Source organism: Tamandua tetradactyla, chromosome 21 (assembly GCF_023851605.1).
Source record: "Tamandua tetradactyla isolate mTamTet1 chromosome 21, mTamTet1.pri, whole genome shotgun sequence".
Lineage (NCBI taxonomy): Eukaryota > Metazoa > Chordata > Mammalia > Pilosa > Myrmecophagidae > Tamandua > Tamandua tetradactyla.
The window spans coordinates 45,893,905-45,919,006 of NC_135347.1; the positions used below are offsets into that span (position 1 = coordinate 45,893,905).

Genomic DNA, 25,102 nt, shown 5'->3' on the forward strand with positions numbered 1-25,102 from the left:
AGTATTGTGCTGTCCAGTTTTTTTTAGAAATCATACCATTCTACATATGCAATCAGTAATTCTTAACATCATCACATAGATGCATGATCATTGTTTCTTAGTACATTTGCATCGGTTTAGAAGAACTAGCAATATAACCGAAAAAGATATAGAATGTTAATATAGAGAAAAAAAAATAAAAGTAATAATAGTAAGAACAAAACAAAACAAAACAAAACAAAACAAAAACCTATAGCTCAGATGCAGCTTCATTCAGTGTTTTAACATGATTACTTTACAATTAGGTATTATTGTGCTGTCCATTTTTGAGTTTTTGTATCTAGTCCTATTGCACAGTCTGTATCCCATCAGCTCCAATTACCCATTATCTTACCCTGTTTCTAACTCCTGCTGAACTCTGTCACCAATGACATATTCCAAGTTTATTCTCGAGTGTCGATTCACATCATTGGGACCATACAGTATTTGTCTTTTAGTTTTTGGCTAGACTCACTCAGCATAATGTTCTCTAGGTCCATCCATGTTATTACATGCTTCATAAGTTTATCCTGCCTTAAAGCTGCATAATATTCCATCATATGTATATACCACAGTTTGTTTAGCCACTCGTCTGTTGATGGACATTTTGGCTGTTTCCATCTCTTTGCAATTGTAAATAATGCTGCTATAAACATTGGTGTGCAAATGTCCGTTTGTGTCTTTGCCCTTAAGTCCTTTGAGTAGATTCCCAGCAATGGTATTGCTGGGTCGTATGGCAATTCTATATTCAGCTTTTTGAGGAACCGCCAAACTGCCTTCCACAGTGGTTGCACCATTTGACATTCCCACCAACAGTGGATAAGTGTGCCTCTTTCACCGCATCCTCTCCAGCACTTGTCATTTTCTGTTTTGTTGATAATGGCCATTCTGGTGGGTGTGAGATGATATCTCATTGTGGTTTTGATTTGCATTTCTCTAATGGCCAGGGACATTGAGCATCTCTTCATGTGCCTTTTGGCCATTTGTATTTCCTCCTCTGAGAGGTGTCTATTCAAGTCTTTTTCCCATTTTGTAATTGGGTTGGCTGTCTTTTTGTTGTTGAGTTGAACAATCTCTTTATAAATTCTGGATACTAGACCCTTATCTGATATGTCATTTCCAAATATTGTCTCCCATTGTGTAGGCTGTCTTTCTACTTTCTTGATGAAGTTCTTTGATGCACAAAAGTGTTTGATTTTGAGGAGTTCCCATTTATTTATTGCCTTCTTCAGTGCTCTTGCTTTAGGTTTAAGGTCCATAAAACTGCCTCCAATTGTAAAATTCATAAGATATCTCCCTACATTTTCCTCTAACCGTTTTATGGTCTTAGACCTAATGTTTAGATCTTTGATCCATTTTGAGTTAACTTTTGTGTAGGGTGTGAGATATGGGCCTTCTTCCATTCTTTTGCATATGGATATCCAGTTCTCTAGGCACCATTTATTGAAGAGACTGTTCTGTCACAGGTGAGTTGGCTTGACTGCCTTATCAAAGATCAAATGTCCATAGATGAGAGGGTCTATATCTGAGCACTCTATTTGATTCCATTGGTCGATATATCTATCTTTATGCCAATACCATGCTGTTTTGACCACTGTGGCTTCATAATATGCCTTAAAGTCAGGCAATGCAAGACCTCCAGCTTCGTTTTTTTTCCTCAAGATGTTTTTAGCAATTCGGGGCACCCTGCCCTTCCAGATAAATTTGCTTATTGGTTTTTCTATTTCTGAAAAATAAGTTGTTGGGATTTTGATTGGTGTTGCATTGAATCTGTAAATCAATTTAGGTAGGATTGACATCTTAACTATATTTAGTCTTCCAATCCATGAACACGGTATGCCTTTCCATCTATTTAGGTCTTCTGTGATTTCTTTTAACAGTTTCTTGTAGTTTTCTTTGTATAGGTCTTTTGTCTCTTTAGTTAAATTTATTCCTAAGCATTTTATTCTTTTAGTTGCAATTGTAAATGGAATTCGTTTCTTGATTTCCCCCTCAGATTGTTCATTACTAGTGTATAGAAACACGACAGATTTTTGAATGTTGATTTTGTAACCTGCCACTTTGCTGTACTCGTTTATTAGCTCTAGTAGTTTTACTGTGGATTTTTCAGGGTTTTCGACATATAGTATCATATCATCTGCAAACAGTGATAGCTTTGCTTCTTCCTTTCCAATTTTGATGGCTTGTATTTCTTTTTCTTGTCTAATTGCTCTGGCTAGAACTTCCAACACAATGTTGAATAACAGTGGTGATAGTGGACATCCTTGCCTTGTTCCTGATCTTAGGGGGAAAGTTTTCAGTTTTTCCCCATTGAGGATGATATTAGCTGTGGGTTTTTCATATATTCCCTTTATAATTTTAAGGAAATTCCCTTGTATTCCTATCCTTTGAAGTGTTTTCAACAGGAAAGGATGTTGAATCTTGTCAAATGCCTTCTCTGCATCAATTGAGATGATCATGTGATTTTTCTGCTTTGATTTGTTGATATGGTGTATTACATTAATTGATTTTCTTATGTTGAACCATCCTTGCATACCTGGGATGAATCCTACTTGGTCATGATGTATAATTCTTTTAATGTGTTGTTGGATATGATTTGCTAGAATTTTAATGAGGATTTTTGCATCTATATTCATTAGAGAGATTGGTCTGTAGTTTTCTTTTTTTGTAATATCTTTGCCTGGCTTTGGTATGCGGGTGATGTTGGCTTCATAGAATGAATTAGGTAGTTTTCCCTCCACTTTGATTTTTTTGAAGAGTTTGAGGAGAGTTGGTACTAGTTCTTTCTGGAATGCTTGATAGAATTCAGATGTGAAGCCATCTGGTCCTGGACTTTTCTTTTTAGGAAGCTTTTGAATGACTGATTCAATTTCTTTACTTGTGATTGGTTTGTTGAGGTCATCTATGTCTTCTTGAGTCAAAGTTGGTTGTTCATGTCTTTCCAGGAACCTGTCCATTTCCTCTAAATTGTTGTATTTATTAGCGTAAAGTTGTTCATAGTATCCTGTTATTACCTCCTTTATTTCTGTGAGGTCAGTAGTTATGTCTCCTCTTCCATTTCTGATCTTATTTATTTGCATCCTCTCTCTTCTTCTTTTTGTCAATCTTGCTAAGGGCCCATCAATCTTATTGATTTTCTCATAGAACCAACTTCTGGTCTTATTGATTTTCTCTATTGTTTTCATGTTTTCAATTTCATTTATTTCTGCTCTAATCTTTGTTATTTCTTTCCTTTTGCTTGTTTTGGGATTAGTTTGCTGTTCTTTCTCCAGTTCTTCCAAATGGATAGTTAATTCCTTAATTTTTGCCTTTTCTTCTTTTCTGATATAGGCATTTAGGGTGATAAATTTTCCTCTTAGCACTGCCTTTGCTGCGTCCCATAAGTTTTGATATGTTGTGTTTTCATTTTCATTCGCCTCGAGGTATTTGCTAATTTCTCTAGCAATTTCTTCTTTGACCCACTTGTTGTTTAGGAGTGTGTTGTTGAGCCTCCACGTATTTGTGAATTTTCTGGCACTCTGCCTATTATTGATTTCCAACTTCATTCCTTTATGATTCGAGAAAGTGTTGTGTATGATTTCAATCTTTTTAAATTTGTTAAGACTTGCTTTGTGACCCAGCATATGGTCTATCTTTGAGAATGATCCATGAGCGCTTGAGAAAAACGTGTATCCTGCTGTTGTGGGATGTAATGTCCTATAAATGTCTGTTAAGTCTAGCTCATTTATAGTAATATTCAGATTCTCTATTTCTTTATTGATCCTCTGTCTAGATGTTCTGTCCATTGATGAGAGTGGTGAATTGAAGTCTCCAACTATTATGGTATATGAGTCTATTTCCCCTTTCAGTGTTTGCAATGTATTCCTCACGTATTTTGGGGCATTCTGGTTTGGTGCATAAATATTTATGATTGTTATGTCTTCTTGTTTAATTGTTCCTTTTATTAGTATATAGTGTCCTTCTTTGTCTCTTTTAACTGTTTTACATTTGAAGTCTAATTTGTTGGGTATTAGTATAGCCACTCCTGCTCTTTTCTGGTTGTTATTTGCATGAAATATCTTTTCCCAACCTTTCACTTTCAACCTATATTTATCTTTGGGTCTAAGATGTGTTTCCTGTAGACAGCATATAGAAGGATCCTGTTTTGTAATCCATTCTGCCAATCTATGTCTTTTGATTGGGGAATTCAGTCCATTGACATTTAGTGTTATTACTGTTTGGATAATATTTTCCTCTAACATTTTGCCTTTTGTATTATATATATCATATCTGATTTTCCTTCTTTCTACACTCTTTTCCATATCTCTCTCTTCTGTCTTTTTGTATCTGACTCTAGTGCTCCCTTTAGTATTTCTTGCAGAGCTGGTCTCTTGGTCACAAATTCTCTCAGTGACTTTTTGTCTGAGAATGTTTTAATTTCTCCCTCATTTTTGAAGGATTATTTTGCTGGATATAGGAGTCTTGGTTGGCAGTTTTTCTCTTTTAGTAATTTAAATATATCATCCCACTGTCTTCTAGCTTCCATGGTTTCTGCTGAGAAATCTACACATAGTCTTATTGGGTATCCCTTGTATGTGATGGATTGTTTTTCCCTTGCTGCTTTCAAGATCCTCTCTTTCTCTTTGATCTCTGACATTCTAACTAGTAAGTGTCTTGGAGAATGCCTATTTGGGTCTAATCTCTTTGGGGTGCACTGCACTTCTTGGATCTGTAATTTTAGGTCTTTCATAAGAGTTGGGAAATTTTCAGTGAAAATTTCTTCCATTAGTTTTTCTCCTCCTTTTCCCTTCTCTTCTCCTTCTGGGACATCCACAACACATACATTTGTGCGGTTCATATTGTCCTTGAGTTCCCTGATACCCTGTTCAAATTTTTCCATTCTTTTCCCGATAGATTCTGTTTCTTTTTGGAATTCAGATGTTCCATCCTCCAAATCACTAATTCTGTCTTCTGTCTCTTTAAATCTATCATTGTAGGTATCCATTGTTTTTTCCATCTTTTCTACTTTATCCTTCACTTCCATAAGTTCTGTGATTTGTTTTTTCAGTTTTTCTATTTCTTCTTTATGTTCAGCCCATGTCCTCTTCATGTCCTCCCTCAATTTATCGATTTCATTTTTGAAGAGGTTTTCCATTTCTGTTCGTGTATTCAGCATTAGTTGTCTCAGCTCTTGCATCTCATTTGAACTATTAGTTTGTTCCTTTGACTGCGCCATATTCTCAATCTTCTGAGCATGGACAGTTATCTTCTGCTGCTGGCGTCTGGGCATTTAGTCAGATTTCCCTGGGTGTCGGACCCAACAAGGTTGTAAGATTTTTCTGTGAAATCTCTGGGTTCTGTTTTTCTTATCCTGCCCAGTAGGTGGCGCTCGTGGCACACGTTTGTCTCAAGTGTTTGGAATGGATCCCCCCCCAGTCACTGATCTCCGCGACCTGGGGATTTCCAATCCAATTCTCTCCGTTGGTTCAGGGGCCGCGCGTGGTGGGGGCGTCAGCCGCCGCGGCTTGAGGGGACCCTGTGGCTGGTCGCCGGGCACAGTGGGCCCGGGGAATTCGCCACCGGACCAGGAAGTCGCCCGCGGGGGGGGGGCACCGCAGCTTGCATAGCCCTCTGATCCGAGACTCGTAGCCGCGGACTTGAAGCCGAGACTCGAAGCTGCCCGCAAAAGAGTGGCGCCGGCCGCCTCGGCTTGGGAAACTTGCCTCTCCGAGACTCTCAGCCAGCCCAGGAAGGAGGGAGGGAGAAGCTCCGACCGCTGCAGCTCCCGCTGCTTGGGAAATTGCGCGCTGCTCGGGGATCTCACCACCGCCAAGTTTCGCAGTCAGACTAGCCAGTCCAGACTGGGGTACGCTGTGTGTCCATTCCCTGCCGTAGCCCCGGGAGCTGTTCTGCACTGTTTCAGTTCACCTAGTAGTTGCTTTGGAGGAGGAGGTACTAAGACGCACGTATCTTACTAAGCTGCCATCTTGGAACTCCGACTTGTTTTAATTGGGACATTTTCTTGGCCTTAGAACTATAAACTAGCAATTCATTAAATTCCCCTTTTAAAAAGCCATTCTGTTTCTGGTATATTGCATTCTAGCAGCTAGCAAACTAGGACAACAGGTTATTAGGCTATAGAAAGAAGGTAGAGATTGGGCATTTGGTGCTGAAGAAATACAGAATGTACAACAGAACTGATGGTAAAAATTCAGAAATGGATAGCCCAATACTATCTGATGGTAGCACAATAATATAAATACACTGAATGAAACTAAATGTGAACATGATTGAGGGAGAATGGCCAGGGGCATATATGAAACTAGAAGGAAAGACAGAGGATAAAATCTGAGATGGTATAACTTAGGAATGCCTAGAGTAGACAATGAGGGTGATTAAATGTACAAACATAAAATGAGGGAGAACAAATGAATGTAAACATTGTAAGGTCTTGGAAATGGATGGAATATAGGAAAAAGCACAATCAATGCAAGCTAGGGTCTATAGTCAACAGTAACACTGTAATATGTTTCCCCCAGATGTAACAGAGGCATTATGCCAAAACCAAGCGTCAACAAGCAGGGGGTATGGGGGATGGGTATGAATTCTTTGTGGAAGAAAAGGAAATGTTTTTATATAGATTACTAACTTAGGTTGGATTGTATGATGTGTGAATATAACTCTTTAAAAATGAACACAGAGAAACAAGTGTGAGAGAAATTGTGGAGAAAGAGATGTACCTATTCACTGTAGGTAGGGAAACTGAGAAACACAGCTCCTTGGAGAGCAGTGTGGTGGTTCCAAAGGAGACTGGGGGTGGGGTTGCCATATGATCCTGAAACCTAGCTGCTAGGGATATAACTGTAGGAGCTGAGAGTGGGGACAGGAATACACATTTGCAACTGGGGTTTATGGTGGCAGTGCTTGCAATGGATGGAGGTGGTCTAAGGGTACAATGACTGAGGAATGGAGGGGGAACTGTAGTATATATATACAGTGTACTACTGAGTGGCCACAAAAAGGAATGAAATTGTAAGGCATGCAACTAGGTGAATGAAGCTTAAGGGTAGAATTTTGCATGAAATGTCAGAAGCAAAAAAGAAATATTATTACACCTCAGTCATATGGGCTTACTATAAAATATAAATGCAGAGAACTGAAGTCAGAACATGGATTATCAGGTTAGGGACTGTAAAATGTCCTAGATTGTAAACTCTTATAGCAGTCACATATATTTTGGAGTTGTAACAGTTATTTCTAAATTCTGAGATACTGAGCTATTTGTGTATAATCTGGTCATTCCCAGAAACTTTGTGTTCTAGTTTACTAGCTGCCGGAGTGCTGGTTTTTAATAAAAGGGGATTTATTTTGTTGGTTCTTCAGAGGAAAGGCAGCTAACTTTCCACTGAGGTTCTTTCTTACGTGGAAGGCACAGGATGGTCTCTGCTGGTCTTCTCTCCAGGCCCCTGGGTTCCAACAACTTTCCCCGGGGTGACTTCTTTCTGCATCTCCAAAGGCCTGGGCTGAGCTGCAAGTGCTGAGATGAGGAATACCGAGCTGCTTAAGCTGTGCTACTTGGTGCTCTCTCATTTAAGCACCAGCCAATTAAGTCAAACCTCACTCATTGCAGCAGACACGCCTTCTAACTGACTGCAGATGTAATTAGCAACAGATGAGGTTCACATACCGTTGGGTTATGTCTGCAGCAACAAGACTAGGTATGCTCACCTGGCCAAGTTGACAACTGAATCTAACTAACACACTTGGTTATTTTTGTGATACTTGAGACTCAGAGTTAGAGCACTGAAGTTATGAAAGTCAGCAGTACTCCATACAGGAACTGTTTAAAATTCGAAAAAGGAATCAAACTTTGACTGGAGATGTGAATGAAGTTGATCCGGATAGGACTAAGGTAAATCAGAATACAGGGTAAAGAATTATATTGTCCATATTTTAAAACTTCAAGTTCTGTGTGAGACCGAAAGGTGAGATGATTATTAGTTGCAAAATTTATATTTTGGGTAGCACAGTATCTAATTTAACTTGTATGTTCTGTTTATTTGAACACCATAATTACATGGAATCTTGAATAGGGTGTGAGATCTTGTTGGTTTGTATAGGTTAATGTGTTGCCCTGATATATTCCAGAGTAATTTGGGCAGAGAATAAAAAAGTATTTTGCAAAGTCTCTTTAGGAGACTGGGGAGAAAGGAGGAAATAGTCAACTTCTCCATCTGGGGAATTCTTGATATTCTTACAAGCAGTGGGGACAACCAATTCAATAGACTGAGACCTCAATCTTGGGGTTCACCCTTGTGAAGTTTATTCTCACAAAGGAGAAGCTTAGCCTATTAAAATTATGCCTAAGAGTCACCCCCCAGAGAACCTCTTTTGTTGCTCAGATGTAGCCTGTCTCTCTAAGCCAATTCAGCAGGCAAACTCACTGGCCCTCCCTCCTAAGAGGGACATGACTCCAGAGGTGTCAATTTCACTGACAACTTGGGACACTCCCAGGGTGAGCCAGGATCCAGCACCATGGATTGAGAAATCCTTCTTGATTAAAAGGGGAAGGAGAAAAATGTGACAAAATAAAGTTTTGGTGGTTGAGAGATATCAACAGTCAAGAGCTTATCCTGGAAATTATCCTTATGCATTATATAGATAGCTCTTTTTAGTTTATGGTATATTGGAGTGGCTGGAGGGAAATACCTGAAACTGTGTAACTGTGTTCCAGTAACCTTGATTCTTGAAGACAATCATATAACTATATAGCTTTTACAATGTGCCTGTGTGATTGTTAAAACCTTGTACCTGATGCTTCTTTTATCTAGGTATGGGCAGATGAGTAAAAAAATAATGAAAAATAAAAAAATACATAAATGATGAGTTGGTATAGCAAGCAGCGAAAGAAAAGAAAGATTATTCTTTGCAGATCCAGATCCAAAGGTCTAGATGTGAGAAAATGCATGCAGTACTCAAGGAGAATAAATTTCATACAAAGATGGCTTAGCTAGGTTTCGATATTCTAATTTTTCAATTGTTCTTCTTTATTTATTCATCTTAAACTAAATCTAGTTTGAATAACTATTCTTATACCTTCTTATGCATTTACTGTTTATTATTTTAATTCATTCTTGCTGGCAAATTACCTGTTTTTAATGGTATCCTACTAGGGAGTAGAACTATCAAACATCACCAAACCACTGTAAGTGATTAACTGATGGCTTTGGTTGAATATCAATATAGAAGTGCTGGCTGTGTTTTCACACTAAGGGTAATGCTGTTTTCCATTTGCCTCTCCATAATCTAAAAGAGATTCAGTTTTCATTTTCCTTTTCTCTTCCTCATCCACCATTTTTTGAAACTAAACCTGTTCTTTTATTTATGGGAATTGGCACATAGCCATCAGCTCGCTACCCTACACACTCCTGATCTCTATTTGCTGATTCTTGATACACATCTTTTCTTTTTCTTTTTTCTTCTTTTGCACGGTCTCCAGTGCAATACAAAAATGAAAAGATAATTAAATGCTCATGATTTCTATACTTCTCTTCTGAAAGAATACAGTACTATTTGTGTGTTACAGTGGATAAATTCAAGACTGAAATGTTCATGTGCAAAAAACATATGATTTATATAAAGTTGGTATTTTCTGTTCTAGCTGTTTATCAAGACTTTAATAGATAAAAATCAGCAAAGTGAGCTGAGTCATTTGCAGTTAAATTTGTCCATATTTATACAAATAGTGTACTTTTAGCATGCTCCTTTTACCCTCTCCTGGTGCTATATTTTGTGTAAGTATAAAATAACACTGCAAACATAAACCAGAATTAGCATAAGTGATAGACAAGAAAAGATACTAGAAACGTCTGCAACTATAGTGAAAAGCTTGAAATATATAAAATTATTGGAAATAACGGAAAGCCATTCTAATCTGTATAAAATTTCTCAATTCTTTTGCTATGAAATTGAAATAGTTCTTATTTTATGTTAATTGTTGTTTCTTTCATCATTATATATTCTGGTTCAAGTTTTATTTGAATTTTTAAGAGTTCTTAATTTCATACTAAAATGGGATTTTTTTCTTTTCAAGTCAATCTAAAATTTGTTTTCTCCTAGTGGCCTGGCTTGTAGTTGAGGCAAAACATTTTTTTAAAAAGCTATCTTTGCTCTGCAGCAGCTTTGGTATTACTGACCTTGTCAGATATGAGAAGGATGAAAGGAGAGAGCACACATTTTTCAGTGGTATAAGCTGATAATGCTCAGTCAAGTCAACATTTAAGGATCATTTCTAATCACATTTACAGTTTAATCTCATGCTACTCTTGGTAAAGCATTTCTGAAACTTACTGCCTTTTGAACATAAGAAGGAACTGTCTGATCCTTGAGAAAATGCTTGTCAATTAGGGAAAATGGGCATTGATGAAGAGATGGACCATAAATTCAAATATAAGTAGGGAAAATCTCTACTGGATTCTGAATTTTTGCTTTAGCTTGGAGGGACTTTAATCTTCCATGAGAGATGTGACAGGCGACTGGACATTTGGCACTTTTTCGATGGGCTCTTTTTTCTTTAAAACACAGATTGCTTTCGACTGCTCTCTTTCTATAATTTGTATAAAATGGATGTCCTCTTATGTGTGGATTAGGTTCTAAAGTCATCCTGCAAGAAAAAATCACATGTAGTCAAAATCATCCTTGATGATTCCACAAATTATCCTTTCATCTCCAAAATTCTGGGGCCTCAGATTCTGAAAAGAATTCGCATTTTATTTACGGCTTTCCCCCCAGAAGCAATGGAGACCAAGGTTTGTATAAACCAGAAAATATTCTCCTTCTTACTTCTTTTTATCTCTTGGCCTCTCTCTCACCTCCAATCTCCACCACTACTTCCTCTTGTACCTCTATCTTGATCTCCTTTCTCTCAGCCATGTTGTTGCAAGTGTGCATATGATATGATTCCATTGTACTGAAAATAGGATAGAACAGACATAATTCAAGGGCTATAGTTCAACACCAAATTTTTGAAAAACGTTAGGATTCATTTATGAAAAAAAAAGGTATATCTAAGTAGGTGTTACAATGTATTTATCTAGTCTCCAAACTCTAAGAAAAATGAATATAAGATATCAGGAAAGACAGTGGAGCACTATGAGTTTTATTGATTTTTCTATACTCAGCATCTCAGTTATTATCTCTGAATCGTTCACTCGCCTCTCAAATAGATGCTATTTAGTTGCACTTCCCTTTTTCTGTCAAACCTTTCAAGTTCTTCATCTAGTTCAAATTTTAGATCCTTAAATAGTCTCCATAAAATAGTCAACTTAATTCTATGGTCTTACATTTTTACCAAAGGTAACCCAGAACTGCAACTCAATTCCTGACCTAAAAATCTCTAGACACAAGACTTTATATATGTCTAAAGCAGACTCACAATCCATCTTTCATTAGTCTCACATTAACCTTTCCTTTCATCTATCAACTATTTTCTGTTCTTACAAGTTTGGAACATTTAAGTATTCAGGTACTCCAAGAGATAAGACGAAGGGATAGAAGCTAATTTCTTATCTATATACAACTTGAAGAAAGCATTTTTTATTCCTATTATAACCTCACTCTTATTCTTCCAATTGTTGTTCCTTTTATTTTTGGTAAATATCCAGAACTAATGAGAACATTAGAATACTACTAGTGCTATTCTCAGTCATTATTTCTTTCTGGTTTTAAATAGAAATTATTCTGCTGCTTGGCTAATATGCATATTATTGGCCATTGGTTTAAATAAGATAAATGCTCATCATGTTCTAATTTTTAAAGAATTTTCTCTAAATTGTGCTATGTTACTTTTTCAGATACGTTTTAAACAAATTTGGTTAGAATGGTATCTTTTCAGAAGAAGCTGTAGCAAGCAATATAATATCATATAATCCATTTAATTTAGAAAGAGGCAAATTAGATGAAAAAATTTGGAGATGATAGGGTCCATAAACATCAAAGGTAATGGATATGGCTTCTTAATGCAAGTTACTTTTTCTGGTTTTCCTGAAATAAAAGCCCAAACTTTACCCATGTATGTGCTTAAAGGGGGTCTATTTGTAATTGTCATGAGATACTGAATGGTGTCTAGTAGGTAATATGTGTACAATCTCTGGCTATATGACACAGCCAGAAAAACCAAGAATGAGATAAAAGGAATCCCTAAATTTGAGACATAATACAAGAATGATCTTGCGAGAATTATCGTGTTATCTCTAAAGAAAAAAAATAAAATAGATACCCTGCAATTTTTCACTTGAGCATAAGAACATGATATTCTAATACATGAATGAATTCCTATTAAAAATAAATCTTTCCAGTAAAATGATATTTCCACAAAAATTTAGAGTACTTGATAGTAATACTTTGCTTACACAACTTCAAGATAGTCAAAAGTAAAAGTGGGAACATTCCCCCACCCTCACTAGAGGTTGTATTTTTTTCCCAAAATTATTTAATAGACCACATGATTTGGAATTCAACTGTGAATAAAAGCGGACACAATCTCTGGTAAATAAATTTATATTTTTGCTCAAACTATTTGTTCAAGGATTGTTGGCAAAAATATTCTTACTGTAGGATTCAAGTCAATGCTATTTTTTTTGTTTGTTTTATTGTGGGCAGTGCATGGTCTGGGAATCGAACCTGGGTCTCCCGCATGGAAGGAGGGCATTCTACCACTGAACTACCCCAAGTCGACGATTTTTAAATCTGACAAAAAAAAATTGAAGGTTTGGAGAGGAGTAGTTATAAAACAAGATAAAACACATTAGTAAATTTATTGGGAAGTATTTATTATCTAAAACTAATAAGATGCATGAATAAAACAATAAAGAAAGAAATGAATCACGTAGGAAGTCCACCATGACTTCTTTTATGGAAGTGGGCTTCAATCCTCTCCTTCCCAAAGAGAATTTCAAGTTCAACTTCATGATATAAAATATGTCTCTTATTGATCTTTTATGGCCATTTTCCATTCAGGTGTCCAAGTAGATTGAAATTAGTTGGCATATTTGGTAAAGCCCATTAGGCCTAGTGGATAATGTAGAGAAATGAATCCAGCTAATATTATTATATTATACTCAATACATAATTCATTCAATATTTTAAAATATGGAAGGGATTTTTAGTGATTACCTAGCAAAACTCCCTGAAGTAGAGTATTTTTATTAATACCCTGGAAAAAGAATGGAGGAATTTTGCCTGTCAGAACAGTTAACTTTGCACTGAGAGACTAACTGCAGAAATTAAGGTTCTCATTATCCATCTATTCAGATGGTGTCTTAGAAGAGTGATATTTTCTATGATATATTTTGGAAAGGTCATTCAATCCTATTCTTAAAGTGACATTCATTCCTTTTGAGCCCATTCTGTTATTTTTAAAATAGTCTCTAGTGCATTTCCAGGAGCTGATTACAAAGTCTATTAAATAAAGATGTTTCTAATGATGTGAACTGTAGTTTTATTTTTTGTTAAATCATTATTATCCATGAACTGATTCTACTTTTTTTTATGTTTGACAACATTTTTCAACATTATCAATTCAGAAGGCTAAATAAGTGAAACTTTATCATTACCCATAATTTCTAAAGTACATTGTGCATGAAATTCACATAATTATAGTGAAAAGACTATATTTAATACTGAAAAAAGCAAAGAATTTTATTTAAATGAAAAATTCTGCTAATGTATACAGCATATTTTATTATTGTAAGACATTCTATTAGTTACTTTCAGTACTTTAAGCTGTCCTCTATTTAAATAATGATGAATATTTTGTTTTTATAATTCCTATTAAACAATGACCAAATCCTATACAATATCTGACTACCAAAGAGAAAAGTATAATTTACTGGTAAGAGATGATCTTATTAGGTTTCCTTTAAATAATATGCATAAGTATTTTAATAAAATGCACATCTGATTCTTATTTTTAATAAACACTTTCAGTAAAAAATTTTAAAAATTCAAAAGTGCTACTTCAATATGTAAATCATAACAAATAGAAACTGTTGACATGGTTTGTTCTCAAAATCTATGGATATAGTTCTTTCAGGTTAACCAAAAGCTTATTATATTAATTTATCATTTTAGATTCAAATAAAATGAATCTAAAACAGCTTAACTCCCCTGAAAGTGTTCAAGGCTATATTTAGAACCAATTTGAAAAAGTTAAATTCAGCATTGTACTATTAAGGCTATGCATATAAACATACCTGTATTATTATGGAACTATATGATGATTATATTCTTTCAGGAAAAAGATATCAACATTGAAATCTGTTAAATAATGATTTATAATCAGCCATGAATATTGTAATTTGTTTTGTTTTGTTTCATTTTATTAGTATATGTGTACCTCAGATGAGAAAGTGTGTTAAGTGTTAAATGTACAGATGCATCTACCCATAGTTATTTGCTGTAAATTCTCATATGACTTTTTAGATGTGACATTTTCCCTTGTAATATATTAGTGCCGGTGTAGATGTGAACAAACTTTAGCTACGCAAGAATTCTGTGCAAGTATGGAGGCATGCAGAAAATACCTTATTCCATGCAATTTTATCTCAAATAAATGTAAATCTTTTTCAGATACAGAAAAGGGAAAAGAAAAAGGAATTCACAATTATGCCCACTAGTATTTTTCTATTTCTTAGAAAAAGAAATAGAAGACACTAGAAGAACACATCCCTATTGTCTGTGTTATTTGTTTAATCCTTAGTAATTATTGCTTGGGAATGAAACCATAAAATATTCTAAGTTTTTGGTGTTCTAGATTACCATAGAATAACTAAAATAGGTATACACAATAGCAGTCTGTCTTGCGGCACATATAATGTTATATCATCCTGTTGTACAGTCATTTCACTAGTAGGTAAAAGTTCCTTGAAGTCGGGAAACACAGTTAATGAGTATACAATTTCTGAATATAAAATTTCTGAAATTTTCCAGTAAATGCCTTGCTCACAACAGATGTTCAATAACTACTGTGTGGATATTTTTAATGTGGCACCATGACAAATAAAAAAAATGGAGAGAGGGCTTATGTCCTCGTCTGTAGAAATTATGCAATTTATTTTGGAGATAGTCGTATAAGAAATTTAAAATTATAGCACAAGGGAACATAATCCAAAAGTAATGCACTAAGGATGATACAAATTCTAGGCTGAATTAATGAAAAATAACAGATATCTAAGAAAGTAATTCTAAAATCTTGGTGCCATCAATTTACTTCTAACATTACATATAGAAACTATTTTGACTAATTTTTGCACAGAAATAATTTAATGAATAGACATTTCCTAGCTCACAGAACTGGTGGAAAGCTGGCAACAAAGTCATAAAATGAGTAGAAACAACAAAAGGAAGTTGGCAGATGGATTACAGTCATAATTGCAGCATGACCCTGCCACCGTGGTTAGACAACACTGAAAAGGAGCATCTCAACTACCACTAAACTACCACTGGACATCTGACTTACCACTGGTTAGCTACTGTGGCCCCTGAAAATAGGAGGTTGGTGATACCTCACTTGGTTGTAGGATGGTACTCTCCCTTGCCTTCACTGCATTATTAACCCAGATTCAAGCCCCAAGGAGCTAAGTTCAATTGCCATGTCCAATCCATCTAAACATGTTCTGGGTACCGAGAGGAGTCAAAAGTGAATATATATAATATGTGAATATTTGGCTACCCTAGATACTAGTGGGATTAGAATTTTTAAATCATAAATAGTTGTTCAGTCCATGGCGGGCAAACACCAATAAATGTTTCAACAACTCTGTTTCTCAATGTCTAAGTAACATTGAGGTCCCTATATCAAGCTGTACTTGAAGGATTTTTATGATTCTATGCCATAACTTTTTAAATAAGGGAAAATTTTAGCAGGTTCAAATTAAGAGCCCATGAAACATTTTTAATGTCAAGATGTCATGCCATAAACTTTTTTTTGGAAGATGGTATTATTTCCTTAAAGCAGAGGGAGAGAAGAAGAAGAAACAGCTAGTTTAAGAAGAAACAGCTAGCTTTAAAATGCACTTTCTTATATACTCCTCCTATTAGTCCCATTAGCTTATAAGTACTGTTCTAGTTTGCTAGCTGCCAGAATGCAATATACCAGAAACGGAATGGCTTTTAAAAAGGGGAATTTAATAAGTTGTTCGTTTACAGTTCTAAGCCTGAGAAAATGTCCCAATTAAAACAAGTCTATAGAAATACCCAATCCAAGGCATCCAGGGAAAGATACCTTGGTTCAAGAAGACCAATGAAGTTTAGGGTTTTTCTCTCAAGTGGAAGGGCACATGGCGAACGCAGGCAGAATTTCTCTCTCATCTGGAAAGGCACATGGCGAACATGGTGTCATCTGCTAGCTTTCTCTGCTGGCTTCCTGTTTCATGAAGCTCCCCGGGAGGCATTTTCCTTCTTCATCTCCAAAGGTCCCTGGCTTGTGGGCTCTCTGTTTCTCATGTCTATGTTGTTCTTTCCTGCTTTCTCTGAGTGTCTTTCATTCTCCAAAATGTTTCCTCTCTTATAGGACTCCAGAAACTTATTAAGACCCACCCAAATGGGTGGAGACCTGTCGTCACCTAATCCAGTTTAACAACCACTCGATTAAATTACATCTGCGGGGAGATGATCTGACTACAGTTTCAAACATACAGTATTGAATAGGGATTATTCTGCCTTTACAAAATGGGATTTTGATTAAAACATGGCTTTTCTAGGGTCCATACATCCTTTCAAACCAGCACAAGTACTTTAAGAGCAAAGATAATATATTTACAACCTCTTATAGATTACCATAGTTTAAGACTCAGGAAATATGCTCAATAAAGGCTTTTTTCTAGTTTTTGTTTGTTTTCTGGGAGTTCATAGAATGTGGCAGCATGTCTGATTTTTTGTAATTTATTAAGGTTTACTTGTGGCGTAATATAAATGTGATTTTGTAATAATTTGAGGAAATTTCAAAGTAATGTATATTATATGAAAGCTTCATATTCAATATGTAAAATTAAAGTGATGAATACTGTGTGGCTTAGAAATGATAGCCTAAGGCATTTTATCATATCCTTTATTTATGTGTTTAGGAAGCAAAATACAAATATTGTCACTTAGTAGAAAAACTAGTGTATCTTTTTTCTCTTATTCTTCCATCAGCAACAAAATACATGCCACAAGTGATTTTGGAAGTGCTTTGTCATGCCAATTTCCATGATGTCCATATACTGTAATAGCTCTTGAATTAAATTAAAAAGAACATATGCATCAACAAAGGATTTACCTAATATAGTACTTTACAAATTGTAATGCCAAAAAAACAGGGTTTTTTAAGAAACTATTGGTCGTTTACAAATACATTGATTCATTTACTAGAACCTGATGACAATGTATTAAATTGAGTTGCCTGAGGGATGCAAGCATTTTTATATGAAACCTGCTTTAAACATCTTTCAGATTGACCTGTAAGGTAGAAATTGAACTCAGTTAAATGTAATAAAAGTTGGAATGGAGATGGAAATTCAGAGTTGCATTTGGTACACTTAAAATCACTTATGTTCCTCCTCTGCCACATCTGCAGATCCAAACTATAAGGACAAAACTTGCTCAGGTGAAACTGAATGACATTAAGTGCCTCTATTTTGCATGCAGTCAGCCAGCAACTCCAAGACATTTGATCTAGTAGCTCAGCTACTGCTTTGAAAAAGGTTGTCAAATATTTTAGGCTTAGGAATCTTTTATTTTCATGAAAGTATTAAGGATCCTAATTAGCAATTCATTGATATGAGCTATATCTATCAATGTCAGTTGTATTAGAAATTAAAACAGAAATTTTAGGCATATTTATTTAATTCATTAAAAAAAGCAATAATAAATCCATTACATATTAACATAAATAATATTATGAAAAAATAACTAGATTTTCCATAATAAAGAAAATTAGTGAGAAGAGTAGCATTGTTGCAAATCCTCTTCAAAGATTTCATTAATAGAAGACAGCTTAATTCTCATACGTGCTTGGTATTCCATTTTTTTTTCAGTATCACATCATATAGCATTTGGAACACTCTACTGTATACTCACAAGAGAACAGCATTGTAGAGAAGCAAATAATAAAAAATATTTAAAATAATTACAAATAAAAATGATTAAAATCTCGGTTTTTATGAACACATTCCTATTAATATAATACATTTCTTACAATCAGTGAACAAAAATTACTCCTTAATTATTAAATAAAATTTGTAATTTATTCAGATTTCTTAGTTGTCACCTGATGTCTCATTCTTATTCTAGGAACCCATCTAAGATATCATCCTGCATTTAGTTGCCTTGTTTTTTTTTTAGGCCTTTGTGGTTATAATAGTTTCTCAGAATTTCCTTGTTTTGGATGACCTTGACTTTGAGGTCCAGATATTTTGCAGAATGTTCCTCATGAGTAAAATGATCTATAGATGTCTCTTAGCCCTAATTGAATTATAGTGAATATTCAAGTTTCTATTTTCTTATGGATCTTCTGTCAAGATGTTCCATCCACTATTGAAACTGGTGCACTGAAATATACTACTGTTTATGTGGAATAATTGGCTACTCCCTTCATGACTGCCAATATTTGTTTCATATATTTGGGGCTCTGCCACTACGTACATGAACATTTATAATTGTTATGTCTTCTTGTTTAGTGGGCCACTTTATCCCTCATAAAACCTTTTGAAATGGTGTATATTTAATTCATATAATATACCTATACCAGCTATCTTTTGGTTGCTGTTTGTATGGTATATTTTTTCCAAGCTTTGATTTTCAAACTACTTGTGTCTTCGTGAATTTAAAATGAGTCTCATGTACACAGTGTATAAATGAGTCATGCTTTTTATCCATTCTGCCAGTCTCTGCCTTTTGACTGGAAAGTTTAACTTATTTACATTTAAAGTAACTACTATAATGCAGGACTTTCTTCTACCATTTTGTTGTTTGGTCTTTGTAAGTCTTGTACCTCTTTTGTCCCTCGATTTATCTGTTAATGCCTATTTAATTTTTAAGAAGTAAAACAAAACGGCAGGTGATTGAGGAGTGTATGTGTGTATGTTATTGAAGTTAAGCTAGTATCAAATCAAATGTTATTATAATGCATATGGTATGTTAAATTTAAGCTCCATGGTAACCACCAATTAAATACAAGAAAATATTTACTGAAGAGATGAGAAGGACTCTACATGGTACAATGCAAAAATTAAAGATCCAAAACCATAGATTTATCATTACTTTTTATGCATTTGTATTTTAGAACCTTTAAGAAATAAAAAGTGTACCTACACACCAGAGATTCAGTATGCTAATACTGGCATTTATAGTTGCCCATATGGTTGTCTTCACTGGAAGCCTTTATTCTTTCTGCCACTTCAATCCATTGTCTAGTATCCTTTCCTACCAGTCTAATGAATTCCCTTTACCATTGCCTGCAGGGAAAATTTAGTGATGACAAACTCCCTCAGCTTTTGTTTATCTTGGAATGTCTTCATCCGACCCTCCATCTTTGAAAGACTGTTTTGTCAGATGCAGAATTCTTCTTGGCAATTGATTTGTTTCAGCATTTATATATTTTTCTTACTGAAGTTGCCTACATGTTTTATAATGTTTAATCTGAACTTAATTTTATTGGTGTTTTTTTGCACATAATTTGTTGCTTTTATCTTGCATCTTTCATAATTGTCCTTGTCTTGACATTTGACAGTTTTAATACTATGTGTCTGGCTGTGGTTGTTTTTGAATTTATCCTCTTAGGAATTCACTGGGCTTCTTGAATATGCATATTCATATACTACACTAAATTTTGGAAGTTTTATGCTATTATATCTTTGAATATTCCTTCTGCTCCTTTATTTCTTCTTCTTCTCACACTCTCATAATGTATATGTCAGTGCATTCATTGAGTCCCACAGCTCTGTTCTCTTTTCTTTCACCTTTTATTTTTTATACTCCTCATCCTGAATTATTTCAAGTGACTTTTCTCAGATTTTTTCTTCTGCCACCTCCAATTTTCTGTTAAAAACCTCTAGGCAGTTTTTTATTTCAGTTTTTGTTGTCTTCGACCCCAGTATTTCTTTTTAAAATTTCAATATATTTACGGAGATTCTCATGTGATTCATTCATTTTTTTCCTGATATCCTTTCATTCTTTCTGCATTTTCCTTAATCTCCTTAAGCATAATCGATGATCATGTTTTTAAAGTCCCTGACTGATACATTCAAAGTCATATTCTCTGCTGTTGGTGTCTGGATTTTGATCTTGTTCCTTTGGTTGAGCCATCTTTTCTATTTGTGCTGAAATTTTTTGTAACGTCCTGTACATTTTCAGTGTTAACTCTGGGATTTAATCCCTAAATCTCTATTCCTTAAATTTGTGTCCAGCTATTTATGTGACAGAGATTTTCTTGAGTGCCAGAACATTCCAAACAAACAAAACAAACAAAAACATCTTCCTCAGTCTTTGAAAATTGGTCTGCTTTGCCTGGTGCTCTCTTTCAGAGTTTAGCCTTCCCACCAGGAAGATCATCAGCCTGAGACGAATGTGAAGTGCAGGGCCCTCTCTGTTTTTTCTGAGTCTGAATCTTGTCCTGGGCTTGTGCTTATTCATGGCCTTAGGAATTCCCTCCATTTGCAAGATTTTGAATGTCTCCTCAGCTCCATGTGAAATAGACTTTCTCCCCCTCCTCAGTGCTACATTTTATAACTTAAAGCTGAATTCATTTGTCTTAGGCTGCTTTGACATAATTGTTTCATGACTGCTTTAGCAATCTGCAAGCTGCATCTGCTTACAGGGTATGTTCTGAAAGGGCTAGCTTAGGACAAGTTTCCTGGCTCAGTCTTTTCAAGCTGCCACCTGATAGATTGGCACTGACATGCAGCTACTCCATTAAGTACATAGGATTACTCTACTCCCTCTGAAATAGGTTCATGGATCCACAATGGCAGCAACAGACTGGCTCCACTCTACTGTGTAGGTGCTGAGAGTGGGGCCAGCAAGGGTTCCAGAGCTCCTCTCATTCTTTTTAAATCTGTCTTTTCTTAATTCAGCATTTACCCAGTTACTGCAAATCTTTAACCATTGTTTGGAGTTTAGATATAGATGGCTCTGTCAGGTCTCACAGTTGTTCAGCTTCTGTTGGGGAATGACCCCCTGGTGTGTCTTAATGCCTGCTTTTGATCAAGCAGAACTAGACTTTTTGTTTTTATTAGAGAAGTTTTGGGTTTACAGTACAAATCATGCATAATCCTTTATTTTTTTCACATTGAAGCCATCTTACACACCTGGAATAGACTTTCATTGGTCATGGTGCATAATTCATTTTACATAATTTAGGTGCAATTATTAGAGAATTCTTGTATCTATGTTCAAAAGCAAGGTCTGTAGGTTTTCTTTCTTGTAAAATTGTTTTCTGATTTTGTTATTAAGGTAATGTTGGTCTCATAAAATAAGCAGGAAATGCTCCCTCAGTCCTTATTTTCCAAAAGAAAGTGTGAATAATTAGTATTAGAATATAACAGTGAACCATATTTACCACATGAGTTATTTTATAGAGAGTTTTAATTACTGATTTAATATGTAGTAGACATAACTGTGTTCCACACAGAAAGACTGGAAAGGAAGAAGAAGCAAAAAGAAGATGCTAGCTAAAACAACACCTTTTATAAAAGCTTTTCTGTTTATATCTCATTGACTAAAATTGTGTCACATGGCAACACTGAGTTTCCAAAGACGTTGGACTGTGCAAATCCTTAATGCATGTTGTGAATGCTGATGTTTATTAGAGAAATAGTAATACTTATCCCAGAACCATTGACTTAGCCAGTAACAACATATTCAATAGTACATATTGTACAAAACAATTAAAGTAACATTTTTTTCTGGGAATAAAGATGAGCTTCCTCTTTAAAAGTAGTATTAGAAAATCCAGTTACTATATCATTATCTCTTGTATATACTCTGGTTTCTGGCAAAATAAAAATTAATTGACTAATTTTGCAGAATGAGAAGTGTACCATACCACCATATATTTCTAACTCTATGCTTTCTATGCTATCATAAAAGATATTATGATAAAACATTTTGACAATCTGGATAAGCTTTTACAACTAAATATAGATTATCAACTTGCTTATCTATGTGAATGCATTTTTAATTTTGTCACATATGAATAGCAATATGTATTTTAGGGGATAAAAATCATTTCTAGATAAATACATTGTTCTTACAAAGAACTACCTTCTATTCATGTGTTTGTCTATGTCCTACTAGCTTCTAAAATTGTCTAAAAATTCAATTAAAATTTAATATAATTCATATTATGTCTTACTATGGTATAAGACTATTTTGTGGTTTATTATATAATTTTTACTTTTGAAGGGTTTGAAGTGAAATTACATTTAAATCATATGGAGAGATACAATCTAATTTTGAAACATTTCCAAAACCAATCATTATTTATGTTTTCAGTTGGTGATAATACTGTAACAATAGAGAGTCTTCTAGATGGTAAAGCGCATTTATCAACAACGCTGGAAAAATCACTTCATTAATCATCTATCTGGATATATATGTTTATGTTGTGTGTTGTTGCCAGAAAAATTGCCTCATTCATCATATATCTGGATATATCATGTATATTCTGTTATAGATGTTATAAGTGTAAGTTAAAATTATTTTGATGGAAATAGGGACTATCACTGGATTTTATTGGTAAATGATAAGAGACAGCTTATTGTTATATTAATTGTCTTAGTCACTGAGTAATAATTATATGCAAAACAAAATTTTCACTTCGCTAGCAAAGAACTCAAATATATGGCACTTTTTTATTCATACCCATTTGAACTTCAAAGCTCAGTTCTCTTACTAGATACTCGAAAATGAGTGAGAAGCATTAATTTCTTTAGATCTTAGATGCCTATTCTTTAAAATTGGAATATCAATTATATTTATCTATAAGTTATTGTGAGGATTTATTAAAATCACATAAAGCATCAGTTAAAGTTCCTGGCACATAATAAGTCTTTTATAAACGATAGTCATTTCCTATTACTTTATACTTTATAGTCTCTTTCCCCTTTTTTGCATCCACCCCTCCTTGTTTTTATTATGGCTGTTTCATTAATATTATCATTACCACTGTCATTCAAAGTTTCCTGCCCAACTGCTATTTACCCTAGAGGGGATAAGAAACATTCACGACAGAAATCAAGGTGTAGTGGACACCTCTGTGGTCAGCAGCAAAGCCCAAAAACCAAATGAAGGTTTTGCAGTAAGGTTCTTATAAACCATAAATTCATAATTATATTATAAATTTGGGGTTTGAACAAAAAATAATTCCACTGTCTGTCTCTAATCACTTTCTGCCATAAGGTTGAAATCAATTCAAGTAAATGGGAAAACCTTAAAGTATATTCAACTTCCTTTGAATTTTTTGCAGATAGATTATGAAGATTATTCATTAGAATTTATGGAAAGTAGAACTACATATTTATGATCTTGGATATTTAGTTTGGAGGATAAAAGATGGGAGAAGATAGACCTACAAATCATTCTTATATTTTATTTTCTTCTGTAATCCCATTAAGCAGCAGGTGGACTGATGGAAAATATTACAGGAAGAAATATATTTTCCTGGAATAAGGAGAAAATTGTTACAAACAAAACTGTTTGAAACTGAGATTCTTAATGAGATGGGTCATCTAAGAAGATAGTTGAAGTGTTATCATTAAGGATTGATTATAAGAAATCAAGCAAAGAATTGAACAGAAAGCAGTACCTTTTGAATCCTCGTGTGGCAAGTTTTTTCTACTACAACTTAGAGTTCTTTCCCCTTAAAGAATACATCTTCCAGTCTAATGAAGAGGAAAAAAAAAATACCCTCCCCAAAGCAGTAATTTAGGTAACAAAAAACTTTCAAACAGGCTTCTTGGAAGAGTGTTGGAGAAGCCATAAAATATCACTAACATGGCTGCCGTGGCTGATGCAAGGCAACACAAAATGGCTGACCTAAACTCTGCCCTCCGCCCTAGCAACAATGGTGACCAATCCTGGAAATCTGCCCTCTGCCCTAGCAACAACGGTGACCAATCCCGGAAATCTGCCCTCCAGCCTAGCAATAACGACCACCAATCCCAGCCCAACACGTGTCCCTGCATGCTTCCCAGCCTATATAAGCCTATGCACTTCGTGAATAAAGCATACGCCTTCCATTTTCCCCTGAGGGTTGTCTTCAGAGTTATGTGCTGTGTGCTCTGTGTCTGTGTGACTGACTCCGTACGGCCACTTACCCCCAGCCATTGGCTAACCAGCGATCAGCCACCCCACAGAAGAGGTAAGTTGTGATTTGGACTTTGGAAGAAAAATATAACAGTCCACTTGTATTCAGTAGTTACAATGTACAGGTGCTTTTGCTATGACATGCCCTCTGCTAGACGTCTCATGTCACTTTTCGCAAAACTAACAGCTAGATGATGTTCTTACTATGCTATTGTGCAGAAAAGTAAACAAGGATGCCTGATGATAGAAGGTATCCAATTTATCGCAGCACCAGGGTAAAAAACAAGACAATTACATACCAAAGCTTTTGAGTGGTAAAATGCATTGTGGGTAGTGGCATAAACACTGACAGGGAGATGGGAGTATGCAGAGAAGATTGGGGGACAATCAGAAAACTTATTTAGTGTAGAGGTTTCACTGTAGAGCAGTGAGATTAAAATGCAGAGAAGGACTACATTTTGGAACCCTTAATTTGACTAAATAAACAGTGAAAATACAGTTTTAGACCAAGACAAAGCAGATAAAAATATGTTAAGATTATAAGAAATAAATGAAAGGATTGAAGTGAAAAAATGAACTTAAGATAATAGTCTTGTTAAGAATTTATGACAACAAGTTCACACGTGAGTAGAACAGAATCCTGATGATTAGAATTTGGAAAAAGAGGTACAAATAAAATTATTTTTATTAAATAATGGACAATGTTCATTGACAGTTTGTTCACAAAATATGAAAAAGAGAAAAAATATTCGTTTAAGGATAT

At 35.0% G+C, this 25,102-nt stretch overlaps 1 long non-coding RNA gene across 1 annotated transcript in view; it reads right to left on the bottom strand.

Moving 5' to 3' along the window:
- LOC143665359 (uncharacterized) overlaps window positions 1-24,049 on the bottom strand; it is a 75,509-nt gene extending 51,460 nt beyond the window's left edge. Inside the window, exon 1 of the long non-coding RNA XR_013166908.1 lies at window positions 23,840-24,049. This is a non-coding gene — a long non-coding RNA (uncharacterized LOC143665359). The remainder of the gene's footprint in view (window positions 1-23,839) is intronic.
- Between the last annotated feature and the right edge of the window lie 1,053 nt (window positions 24,050-25,102).